The sequence below is a fragment of the Delphinus delphis genome, chromosome 21 (genome assembly GCF_949987515.2).
Source record: "Delphinus delphis chromosome 21, mDelDel1.2, whole genome shotgun sequence".
Classification (NCBI taxonomy): Eukaryota; Metazoa; Chordata; class Mammalia; order Artiodactyla; family Delphinidae; genus Delphinus; species Delphinus delphis.
Window position 1 is genome coordinate 557617 of NC_082703.1, and position 13793 is coordinate 571409.

The window sequence follows — 13793 nt, forward strand, 5'->3', positions numbered from 1 at the left end:
AAGACATGATCAGGGCCTCAGATGGTCAGAGCTTCAAGGCCTGAGTTAGGGATAGCTTAAAGGCCTAAGTTAGGCACAGCCTCAGTCCTTCACTTAGGGACAGAGACAGGGCTTTCTAGGGATAGTGTCAGGAACTTGGTTAGAAATGGGTCCGATTCTGAACTCAGGATAGTGTCCGAATTTTAGTTATTGCCGGCAGTAGGACCTATATTAGGGACAGTTTCCGGGCCATAGTTAGAAACAGTGGCAGGGCCCTAGTTAGGACAAGTATGGGCCCTAGTTACGGAGAGCATTAGGGCTGCTGTGAGGACAAGAGGCAGGAAATTAGCTCGGGAGAGAGTCAGGTTCTAGGCCAGGGATCGTGTCAGGAAATGAGCTAGGGATAGCGTGAAGAGCTTAGTTATTGAGAGCATCAGGGCCTTAGTTAGGACCAGTGTCAGGGCTTGATGTAGGGATAGCATCAGAGCCTAACTAAGGTATGGCAAGAGGGCCTAAGTGAGGCCTTTCTTTAGGCCCTGAGTGAGGGACAGTGTCAGGGCATGACATAGGAGTTGTATAAGGGCCTCTGTAGGATCAGCATTAGGGTCTTCGTTAAAGACTTTCTCAGGGCCTCTGATAGGGACAGCCTCAGGGCCTCACTTAGGGACAGCGTCAGGGCTTACTTTGGGACAGTTTCAGGACCTTGGAAAGACATGGGTCAGGATATTAGCTCAGAATAATGTCAGGATTTTAGATATTGACGGCAGCAGGGCCTTAGTTAGACACACTGTCAGGGCCTGAGTTAGGCACATCATAACGGCATCAGTTAGCATAAGAGGCAAGACTGTTGCCCTAACTAACTGCTGGGTTCCCCTATATTTCCTGATGTGTTCCCAGTGGTGCGAGGACACCCCTGCCAGGTTCCCATCCCCATGGGGATGTGGGCCTTCTGCTCTGAGGTCTCAACCGCTGGCTTGCTCACACTTCCATGGTGTGGGGCCCTCTGGTGTGAGTTCAGTGCAGCCTGGATCCCATAGCCTCGGTGCTCCGGGCTGCATGCTGGGAGGTTCCAGCTGCTAGATTCTTCACCTTTTTATTCCCTGGGCCCTCTGTTGTGAGGCTCCTCCTGCCTGCCTCACTGCCAGCCCCTTGGTGATGTGGGTCCTCTGATTTGAGGCCACATGTGCTGGGTTCCTCAACTTTCGATGATGTGGATGTGGACCCACTGGTGTGAGGACACTCCTGCCTGGTTACATTCACCTTGGTAATGTGAGCCCTCTGGTGAGAGTCTGATCCTGCCTGGGTTCCTCACCGTTCTGTGAGGTGCGCCCTGTTCTGTGAGGTCACTCATGCCTGGCACTCGTGGCCTTTGCAACGTGGGCCCTATGGTGTCAGTTGGAGCCTGCTAGGAGGCTCCTATCCTCGGTGATGAGGGCCCCTCTGGCGTCAGGCCCTAACTGCTGGGTTCCCCACATTACCTGATGTGCACCCAGTGGTACCGGGACACCTCTGCCAGGTTGCCATCCCCATGGAGATGTGAGCCTTCTGCTCTGAGGTCCCAACGGCTGGCTTGCTCACAGATTCATGCTGTGGGACACTCTGGTGTGAGTTCACTGCGACCTGGATCCCATAGCCTCGGTGATCCCGGCCGCCTGCTAGGGTGTTACGACTGCTGGATTCCTCACCTTTTTTTGCCATTGGCCTTCTGTTGTGAGGCTCCTCCTGCCTGCCTGCCAGCCCCTTGGTGATGTGGGTCCTCTGGTTTGAGGCCACATGTCCTGGGTTCTTCAACTTTCGATGATGTGGATGTGGCCCCACTGGTGGGACGACACTCGTGCCTGGTTCCCATCCCCTTGGTGATGAGGGCCCTCTGGTGAGACTGATCCTACCTGGGTTCCTCACCTTTCTGCGAAGTGGGCCCTCTGCTGTGAGGTCACTGCTAACTGGCACACGTCGCCTTTGCAACATTGGCCCTCTGGTGTCATTTAGAGCCTGCTGGGAGCCTCCTCCCCTTGGTGATGAGGACCACTCTGGTGTCTGGCCATAAGTGCTGGGCTCCCCCACATTTCCTGATGTGTGCCCAGTGGTGCCAGAACACCCCTGCCAGTGTCTCATCACCGTGGAGATGTGGGCCTTCTGCTCTGAGGTCCCAACGGCTGGCTTGCTCACACTTTCATGGTGTGGGGCCCTCTGGTGTGAGTTCACTGCGGCCTGGATCCCATAGCCTCGGTGCTCCGGGCCGCCTGCTGGGGGGTTCAAACTGTTGGATTCCTCACGTTTTTATTCCATGGGCCCTCTGTTGTTGAGGTTCCTCCTGCCTCACCCCCAGCCCCTTGGTGATGCGGGTCCCCTGGTTTGAGACCACATGTGCTGGGTTCCTCAACTTTCGATGATGTGGATGTGGCCCCACTGGTGTGCGAAAATCCGCCCTGGTTCCCATAGACTTGGTGTTGTGGGCCCTCTGGTGGCAGTCTGATCCCTCCTGGGTTCCTCACAGTTCTGTGAGGTGGGCCCTCTTCTGTGAGGTCACTCCTGCCTGGAACACGACGCCTTAGCCTCGTGGGCCCTCTGGTGTCAGTTGCAGCCTTCTGGGAGCCTCCTTCCCTCGTTGATGAGTGCTCCTCTGGCGTCAGGCCCTGACGGCTTGACTCCCCCACATTTCCTGATGCGTGCCCAGTGGTGTCAGGACACCCCTGCCAGGTTCCCATTCACATGGTGATGTAGGCCTCTGAGCTGAAGTCCCAACGGCTGGCTTGCTCACAATTTCATTGTGTGCGGCACTCTGGTGTGAGTTCCCTTCGGACTGGATCCCATATCCTAGGTTCTCTGGGCCGCCTGCTGGGGGGTTCCAACTGCTGGATTCCTCATCTTTTCTATTCCATGGGTCCTCTGTTTTGAGGCTCCTCCAGCCTGCCTCACTCCCAGGCCCTTGGTGATGTGGGACCTCTTGTTTGAGGCCACATGTCCTGGGTTCTTCAACTTTCAATGATGTGGATGTGGCCCCACTGGTGGGACGACACTCGTGCCTGGTTCCCATCCCCTTGGTGATGAGGGCCCTCTGGTGAGTCTGATCCTACCTGGGTTCCTCACCTTTCTGCGAATGGGCCCTCTGCTGTGAGGTCACTGCTAACTGGCACACGTTGCCTTTGCAACATTGGCCCTCTGGTGTCATTTGGAGCCTGCTGGGAGCCTCCTCCCCTCGGTGATGAGGACCACTCTGGTGTCTGGCCCTAAGTGCTGGGCTCCCCCACATTTCCTGATGTGTGCCCAGTTGGTGCCAGAACACCCCTGCCAGTGTCTCATCACCGTGGAGATGTGGGCCTTCTGCTCTGAGGTCCCAACGGCTGGCTACCTCATATTTTCATGGTGTGGGGCCCTCTGGTTTGAGTTCACTTCAGCCTGGATCCCATATCCTAGATGCTCCGGGCTGCCTCCAGGGGGGTTCCAACTGCTGGATTCCTCACATTTTTTTATTCCATGGGCCCTCTGTTGTGAGGCTCTTCCGGCCTGCCTCACTCCCAGCCCCTTGGTGATGTGGGTCCTCTGGTTTGAGACCACATGTGCTGGGTCCCTCACGTTTCGATGGTGTGGCCCCAGTGGTGTGAGGACACTCTTGCCTGGTTCCCATCCCCTTGGTGATGTGGGCCCTCTGGTGAGAGTCTGATCCTTGCTGGGTTCCTCACCCTTCTGTGAGGTGAGCCCTCTGCTGTGAGGTCACGCCTGCCTGGCTGGCACTCATCGCCTCGGCTCCGTGGCCACTCTGGTGGCAGTTGGAGCCTGCTGGGAGCCTCCTCCCCTCGGTGATTGGGGCGCTCTGGCGTCAGGCCCTAACTGCTGGGCTCCCCATATATACTGATGTGCGCCCAGTGGTGCGAGGTAACTGCTGCCATGTTCCCATCCCCATGTGGATGTGGGCCTTCTGCTCTGAGGTCCCAAATGCTGGTTTGCTCACCGTTCATGATGTGGGCCCTCTGGTGTGAGTTCACTCCGGCCTGGATCTCATAGCCTCGGTCCTCTGGGCCGCCTGCTGGGAGGTTCTAACTGCTGGATTCCTCACACTTTTTATTCTATGGGCCCTCTGTTATGAGGCTACTCCTGCCTGCCTCACTCTCAGGCCCGTCGTGATGTGGGTCCTCTTGTTTGAGGCCACATGTACTGGGATCCTCACCTTTCGAAGGTATGGCCCCACTGGAGTGAGGACACTCCTGCCTGGTTCCCGTCCCCGAGGTGATTTGGCCCCTCTGGTGAGAGTCTGATCCTGCCTAGTTTCCTCACCCTTCTGTGAGGTGGGCCCTCTGATGTGAGGTCACTCCTACCTGGCTGGCACACGTCGCGTCGCCTTGGTGAGGTGGGCTCTCTGGTGGCAATTGGAGACTGCTGGGAGCCTACTCCCGTCGGTGCTGAGGGCCCACTGGCGTCAGGCCCTAACTGCTGGGCTCACCACATTTTCTGAGGTGCGCCCAGTGGTGCGAGGACACTCCTGCCAGGGTCCCATCCCCATGGGTATATGGGCGTTCTGCTCTGAGGTCCCAACGGTTGGCTTGCTCACACTATCATGGTGTAGGGCTCTCTGGTCGGAGTGAACTTAAATCAGGGAGCCCACACCATGGAACTGTGAGCAACCCAGCCGTTGGGACCTCAGAGTAGAAGGCCCACAGCTCCAGGAGGATGGGAACCTGCAAGGAGTGTCCTGGCATCACTGGCTGCACATCAGAAAACGTGGGGAGCCCAGCAGTTAGGGTCTTAAGCCATAGGAACCTCATCAACCAGGGGAGGAGGCGCCCAGCGGGCTCCAACTGCCACGCGAGGGCCCATGTCGCCAAGGCGACGTGTGCGAGCCAGGCAGGAGTGACCTCACATCAGGGGGCCCACCTCACAGAAGTCTGAGGGACCCAGCCAGGATCAGACTCTCACCAGAGGGCCCACATCACGAAGGGGATGGGAACCAGGCAGGAGTGTCCTCACACCAGTGTGGCCACATCATCGAAAGGTGAGGCACCCAGCACGTGTGGCCTCAAACCGGAGAACCCACATCACCAACGGGCTGGGACTGAGGCAGGCAAGAGTAGCCTCACAACAGAGGGCCCACAGAATAAAAAATGTGAGGAATCCAGGAGCTGGACCCTCCCCCAACAGGCGGCCCAGGGCCACGAGGCTATGGGATCAAGGCCGGAGTGAACTCACACGAGAGGGCCCACACCATGGAACCGTGAGCAACCCAGCCGTTGGGACCTCAGAGCAGAAGGCCCACATCCCCCTGAGGATGGGAACCTGGCAGGAGTGTCCTCGCACCACTGGGCGCACAGCAGAAAATATGGGGAGCCCAGGACTTAGGGCCTGACGCCACAGGGCCCTGATCACCCAGGGGACGAGGCTCCCAGCAGGCTCCAACTGCGACCAGAGGGCCCACGTCGCCAAGGCGACGAGTGCCAGCCAGGCAGGAGTGACCTCACAGCAGAGGGCCCACCTCACAGAACGCTGAGGGACCCAGGCAGGATCAGACGCTCACTGAAAGGCCCCCATTACCAAGGGGATGGGAAGCAGGCAGGAGTGTTCTCAAACCAGCGGGGCCACACCATCGAAAGGTGGGGAACCCAGCACATATGGCCTCAAACCAGAGGACCCACATCACCAAGGGGCTGGGAGTGAGGCACGCAGGAGTAGCCTCACACCAGAGGGCCCATAGAATAAAACAGGTGAGGACTCCAGCATTTGGAATCTCCCAGCATGTGGCCCACAGCACCAAATCTATGGGATCCTGGTCTGAGTGATGTCACACCACAGGTTCCACTTCATGAAACGGTGAGCTACGCAGCAACTGGGACCTCAGAGCAGAAGGCCCACATCCCCTTGGGGATGGGAACCTGCCACGAGTGTCCTCGAACCACTGGGCGCACATCAGAAAACGTGGGGGGAGCCCAGCAGTTAGGGTCTGACGACACAGGGCCCTCATCGCCGAGGGGAGGAGGCTCCCGGCAGGCTCCAACTAACACCAGAGGGCCCACGTCGCCAAGGCGACGTGTGCCAGCCAGGCAGGAGTGACCACAAAGCAGAGGGCCCACCTCACGGAAGGGTGAGGAACCCAGCAAGGATCAGACTCTCACCAGAGGGCCCACATCACCAAGGGGATGGAAAACAGGCAGCAGTGGCCTCACACCAGTGGGGCCACATCACCGAAGGGTGAGGAACCCAGCACATGTGGCGACCAACCTGAGGACCCAAATCACGACGGGGCTGGGAGTGAAGCAGGCAGGAGTAACCTCACAAGAGAGGGCCCATAGAATACGTAAGGCGAGGAATCCAGCAGTTGGAAGAAGCTCCCAGCAAGCGACCCGGAGCACCGAGGCTATCGGGCCCAGGCCGGAGTGAACTCACACCAGAGAGCTCACATCATGAAACTGTGAGCAACCCAGCAGTTGGGACCTCAGAGCAGAAGGCCCACATCCCCATGGGTATGGAAACCTGGCAGGAGTGTACTCGCAGCACTGGGCGCACCTCAGAAAATGTGGGGAGCCCAGCAGTTAGGTCCTGAAGCCAGAGGCCCCTCATCACCGAGGGGAGGAGGCACCCAGCAGGCTCCAGCTGCCAACAGAGGGCCCACGTCGCCAAGGTGACGTGTTCCAGCCAGGCAGGGGTGACCTCACAGAAGAGGGCCCACCTCACAGAACGCTGAGGGACCCAGGCAAGATAAGACTCTCGCCAGAGGGCCCACATCACCAAGGGGATGGGAACCAGGCAGGAGTGTCCTCACACCAGTGGGGCCACGTCAACGAAAGACGCGGAACCCAGCACACGTGGACTCAAATCAGAGAACGCACATCACGAAGGGGCTTGGAGTGAGGAAGGCAGGAGGAGCCTCACAACAGAGGGCCCACAGAATAAAAACGCTGAGGAATCCATCAGTTGACACCTCCCAGCACGCGGCCCAGGGCACGGAGGCTACGGGGTCCAGGGCGGAATGAACTCACACCCGAGGGCCCACATCGTGAAACTGTGAGCCACCCAGCAGATGGGACGTCAGAGCCGAAGGCCCACATCCCCGTGGGGATGGGAACCTGGCAGGAGTGTCCTCGCACCACTAGGCGCACATCAGAAAATGTGGGGAGGCCAGCAGTTAGGGCATGACGCCAGAGGGCCCTCATCACCCAGGGGAGGAGGCGCCCAGCAGGCTCTCACTGTCACCAGAGGGCCCTCGTCGCCAAGACGAAGTGTGCCAGCCAGGCAGGAGTGACCTCACAGCACAGGGCCAACCACACAGAAGGTTAGGGAACCCAGCCAGGATTACATTCTCACCAGAGGACCCACATCAACAAGGGTATGGCAACCAGGCAGGAGTGTACTCACACCAGTGGGGCCACATCATCGAAAGGTGAGGAACCCAGCACACGTGGCGTCAAACCAGAGGACCCACATCACCGACGGGCTGGGAGCGTGGCCGGCAGGAGTAGACTCACAACAGAGGGACCGTAGATTTAAAAAGGTGAGGAATCCAGCAGATCGAACCTCCTAGCAGGCGGCCCAGGGAACCGAGTCTACGGGATCCAGACCGGAGTGAACTCACACCAGAGTGCCCACATCATGAACCTGTGAGTAACTCAGCCGCTGGGACCTCAGACCAGACGGCCCACATCCCCACGGGAACGGGAACCTGGCAGGACTGTCCTCGAACCACTGGGGGCACATTCAGAAAATGCGGAGAGACCAGCAGTTAGGGCCTGACGCGAGAGGGCCCTCATCACCGAGGGGAGGAGGCCCCCGGCAGGCTCCAACTGCCACCAGAGGGCCCACGTCGCCAAGGCGAAGTGTGCCAGCCAGGCAGGAGTGACCTCACAGCAGAGGGCCCACCTCACAGAAGGGTGAGGAACGCAGCCAGGATCAGACTCCCACCAGAGGGCCCACATCACCAAGGGGATGGGAACCAGGCAGGAGTGTCCTCACACCAGTGGGGCCACACCATCGAAAGGTGAGGAACCCAGCACACGTGGACTCAAACCTGAGGACCCACATCACCGAGGGGCTCTGAGTGAGGCATGCTGGAGAAATCTCACAACTCAGGGCCCATAGAATAAAAAAGGTGAGGAATCTAGCAGTTGGCACCTCCCAGCAGGTGGCCCAGAGCACCGAGGCTACGGGATTCAGGCCGCAGTGAACTCACACCAGAGGGCCCACATCATGGAACTGAGCAACCCAGACTTTGGGACCTCAGAGCAGAAGGCCCACGTCCCCAAGGGGACGGGAAGCTGGCAGGAGTGTTCTCGCACCACTGGGCGCACATCAGAAAATGTGGGGAGCCCATCAGTTAGGACCGGACGACAGAGGGCCCTCATCTCCGAGGGTAAGAGGCTCCCGGCAGGCTCCACCTGCCAACAGACGGCCCACGTCGCCAAGGTGACGTGTGCCAAGCAGGCAGGAATGACCTCCCAGCAGAGGGCCCAACTTACAGAAGGGTGAGGGACCCAGCCAGGATCAGACTCTCACCAGAGGGCCCACGTGACCAAAGGGATGGGAACCTGGCAGGCGTGTCCTCACGCCAGTGGGGCCACATCATCGAAATGTAAGAAACCCAGCACATGTGGCCTCAATCCAGAGGACCCACATCACCAAGGGGCTGGGAGTGGGGCAGGCAGGAGCAGCCTCACAACAGAGGGCCCATAGAATAAAAAAGGTGAGGAATCCAGCAGTTGGAACCTCCCATCAGGCGGCCAGGAACACAGAGGCCATGGGATCCTGGTCGGAGCGAACTTACATCAGAGAGCCCACACCATGGAACTGTGAGCAACCCAGCCGCTGGGACCTCAGAGCAGAAGGCCCACATCCCCAGCAGGATGGGAACCTGGCAGGAGTGTCCTGGCATCACTTGCTGCACATCAGAAAACGTGGGGAGCCCAGCAGTTAGGGTCTTAAGCCATAGGGACCTCATCAACCAGGGGAGGAGGCGCCCAGCGGGCTCCAACTGCCACGCGAGGGCCCACGTCGCCAAGGCGACGTGTGCGAGCCAGGCAGGAGTGACCTCACATCAGGGGGCCCACCTCACAGAAGTCTGAGGGACCCAGCCAGGATCAGACTCTCACCAGAGGGCCCACATCACGAAGGGGATGGGAACCAGGCAGGAGTGTCCTCACACCAGTGTGGCCACATCATCGAAAGGTGAGGCACCCAGCACGTGTGGCCTCAAACCGGAGAATCCACATCACCAACGGGCTGGGACTGAGGCAGGCAAGAGTAGCCTCACAACAGAGGGCCCACAGAATAAAAAATGTGAGGAATCCAGGAGCTGGACCCTCCCCCAACAGGCGGCCCAGGGCCACGAGGCTATGGGATCAAGGCCGGAGTGAACTCACACAAGAGGGCCCACACCATGGAACCGTGAGCAACCCAGCCGTTGGGACCTCAGAGCAGAAGGCCCACATCCCCCTGAGGATGGGAACCTGGCAGGAGTGTCCTCGCACCACTGGGCGCACAGCAGAAAATATGGGGAGCCCAGGACTTAGGGCCTGACGCCAGAGGGCCCTGATCACCCAGGGGACGAGGCTCCCAGCAGGCTCCAACTGCGACCAGAGGGCCCACGTCGCCAAGGCGACGAGTGCCAGCCAGGCAGGAGTGACCTCACAGCAGAGGGCCCACCTCACAGAACGCTGAGGGACCCAGGCAGGATCAGACGCTCACCAAAAGGCCCCCATTACCAAGGGGATGGGAAGCAGGCAGGAGTGTTCTCAAACCAGCGGGGCCGCACCATCGAAAGGTGAGGAACCCAGCACATATGGCCTCAAACCAGAGGACCCACATCACCAAGGGGCTGGGAGTGAGGCACGCAGGAGTAGCCTCACACCAGAGGGCCCATAGAATAAAACAGGTGAGGACTCCAGCATTTGGAATCTCCCAGCATGTGGCCCACAGCACCAAATCTATGGGATCCTGGTCTGAGTGATGTCACACCACAAGTTCCACTTCATGAAACGGTGAGCTACGCAGCAACTGGGACCTCAGAGCAGAAGGCCCACATCCCCTTGGGGATGGGAGCCTGCCACGAGTGTCCTCGAACCACTGGGCGCACATCAGAAAACGTGGGGGGAGCCCAGCAGTTAGGGCCTGACGACACAGGGCCCTCATCGCCGAGGGGAGGAGGCTCCCGGCAGGCTCCAACTGCCACCAGAGGGCCCACGTCGCCAAGGCGAATGTGTCAGCCAGGCAGGAGTGACCTCAAAGCAGAGGGCCCACCTCACAGAAGGGTGAGGAACCCAGCAAGGATCAGACTCTCACCAGAGGGCCCACATCACCAAGGGTATGGCAACCAGGCAGGAGTGTACTCACACCAGTGGGGCCACATCATCAAAAGGTGAGGAACCCGGCACATGTGGTCTCAAACCAGAGGACCCACACCAACAAGGGGCTGGGAGTGAGGCAGGCTGTAGGAGCCTCAGTAGAGAGGGCCCTTGGAATAAAACAGGTGAGGAAATCAGCAATTGGAAGCCCCCATCAGGCAGCCAGGAGCACCGAGGGTATGGGATCCAGGCCGCAGTGAATTCACACCAGAGGGCCCCACACCATGAAAGTGTGAGCAAGCCAGCTGTTGGGACCTTAGAGCAGAAGGCCCACATACCCATGGGGATGGGAACCTGGCAGGGGTGTCCTCGAACCACTGGGCGCACATCAGGAAACGTGGGGGGAGCCCAGCGGTTAGGGGCTTGACACCAGACGGCCCTCATCACCGAGGGGCAAGGCTCCCGGCAGGCTACAACTGACACCAGATGGCCCACGTCGCTAAGGCGACGTGAGCCTGCCAGGCAGGAGTGACCTTAAAGCACAGGGCCCACCTCACAGAACGGTGGGGAAACCAGCCAGGATCAGACTCTCACCGAAGGGCCCACATCACCAAGGGGAAGGGAACCAGGCAGGAGTGTCCTCACATCAGTGGGGCCACATCGTCAAAAGGTGAGGAACCCGGCATATGTTGCCACAAACCAGAGGGCCCACCTCACCAAGGGGCTGGGAGTGTGGCACGCAGGAGTAACCTCACAAGAGAGGGACCACAGAAAAAAGAAGGTGAGGAATCCAGCAGTTGGAAGCTCCAAGCAGGCAGCCCAGAGAACCGAGGCTACGTGATGCAGGGCAGAGTGAACTTACTCCAGAGGGCACACATCATGAAACTGTGAGCAGCCCAGCAGTTGGGACCACAGAGCAGAAGGCCCACATCCGCACGGGGATGGGAACCGAGCAGGAGTGTCCTCGCACCACTGGGCGCACATCAGAAAACGTGGGGAGCCCAGCACTTAGGGCCAGACGCCAGATGGGCCCTCATCATTGAGGGGAGGAGGCTCCCAGCAGGCTCCAACTGACACCAGAGGACTCACGTTGCAAAGGCGACATGTGCCTAGCAGGACTGACCTCACAGCAGACGGTCCACCTCATGGAAGGATGAGGAACCCAGACAGGATCAGACTCTCACCAGAGGGCCCACATCACCAAGGGGATGGAAAACAGGCAGCAGTGGCCTCACACCAGTGGGGCCACATCATCGAAAGGTGAGGAACCCAGCACATGTGGCGACCAAACTGAGGACCCAAATCACGACGGGGCTGGGAGTGAAGCAGGCAGGAGTAGCCTCACAAGAGAGGGCCCATAGAATACGTAAGGCGAGGAATCCAGCTGTTGGAAGCTCCCAGCAAGCAACCCGGAGCACCGAGGCTATTGGGCCCAGGCCGGCGTGAACTCACACCAGAGAGCTCACATCATGAAACTGTGAGCAACCAAGCAGTTGGGACCTCAGAGCAGAAGGCCCACATCCCCATGGGGATGGAAACCTGGCAGGAGTGTACTCGCAGCACTGGGCGCACATCAGAAAATGTGGGGAGGCCAGCAGTTAGGGCATGATGCCACAGGGCCCTCATCACCCAGGGGAGGAGGCGCCCAGCAGGCTCTCACTGTCAGCAGAGGGCCCTCGTCGCCAAGACGAAGTGTGCCAGCCAGGCAGGAGTGACCTCACAGCACAGGGCCAACCACACAGAAGGTTAGGGAACCCAGCCAGGATTACATTCTCACCAGAGGACCCACATCAACAAGGGTATGGCAACCAGGCAGGAGTGTACTCACACCAGTGGGGCCACATCATCGAAAGGTGAGGAACCCAGCACACGTGGCGTCAAACCAGAGGACCCACATCACCGACGGGCTGGGAGTGTGGCCGGCAGGAGTAGACTCACAACAGAGGGACCGTAGATTTAAAAAGGTGAGGAATCCAGCAGATCGAACCTCCTAGCAGGCGGCCCAGGGAACCGAGTCTACGGGATCCAGACCGGAGTGAACTCACACCAGAGTGCCCACATCATGAAACTGTGAGTAACTCAGCCGCTGGGACCTCAGACCAGACGGCCCACATCCCCACGGGAACGGGAACCTGGCAGGACTGTCCTCGAACCACTGGGGGCACATTCAGAAAATGCGGAGAGACCAGCAGTTAGGGCCTGACGCGAGAGGGCCCTCATCACCGAGGGGAGGAGGCCCCCGGCAGGCTCCAACTGCCACCAGAGGGCCCACGTCGCCAAGGCGAAGTGTGCCAGCCAGGCAGGAGTGACCTCACAGCAGAGGGCCCACCTCACAGAAGGGTGAGGAACGCAGCCAGGATCAGACTCCCACCAGAGGGCCCACATCACCAAGGGGATGGGAACCAGGCAGGAGTGTCCTCACACCAGTGGGGCCACACCATCGAAAGGTGAGGAACCCAGCACACGTGGACTCAAACCTGAGGACCCACATCACCGAGGGGCTCTGAGTGAGGCATGCTGGAGAAATCTCACAGCTCAGGGCCCATAGAATAAAAAAGGTGAGGAATCTAGCAGTTGGCACCTCCCAGCAGGTGGCCCAGAGCACCGAGGCTACGGGATTCAGGCCGCAGTGAACTCACACCAGAGGGCCCACATCATGGAACTGAACAACCCAGACTTTGGAACCTCAGAGCAGAAGGCCCACGTCCCCAAGGGGATGGGAAGCTGGCAGGAGTGTCCTCGCACCACTGGGCGCACATTCGGAAATGTGGGGAGTCCATCAGTTAGGACCTGACGACAGAGGGCCCTCATCTCCGAGGGTGAGAGGCTCCCGGCAGGTTCCACCTGCCAACAGATGGCCCACGTCGCCAAGGTTACGTGTGCCAAGCAGGCAGGAATGACCTCCCAGCAGAGGGCCCATCTCACAGAAGTTTGAGGAACCCAGCCAGGATCAGACTCTCACCAGAGGACCCACATCACCAAGGCACTGGGAGTGAGGCAGTCCGGTGGAGCCTAACAACAGAGGGCCCACGGAATAAAAAGGTGAGGAATCCAGCAGTTGGAACCCCCAGCAGGCAGCCCGGAGCACCTTGGCTATTGGAACCAGGCCGAAGTGAACTCACACCAGAGAGCTCACAACATGAAACTGTGAGCAACCCAGCAGTTTGGACCTCAGAGCAGAAGGCCCACATCCCCATGGGGATGGGAACCTGGCAGGAGTGTACTCGCACCAATGGGGCCACATCCACATCATCGAAAGATGAGGAACCCAGCTCATGTGGCCTCAAACCAGAGGACCCACATCACCAAGGGGCTGGGAGTGAGGCAGGCAGGTGGAGCCTAACAACAGAGGGCCCACGGAATAAAAAGGTGAGGAATCCAGCAGTTGGAACCCCCAGCATGCGGCCCGGAGCACCGAGGCTATGGGATCCAGGCAGGAGTGAACTCACACCAGAGGGCCCCACACCATGAAAGTGTGAGCAAGCCAGCCGTTGAGACCTCAGAGCAGAAGGCCCACATCCCCATGGGGATGGGAACCTGGCAGGGGTGTCA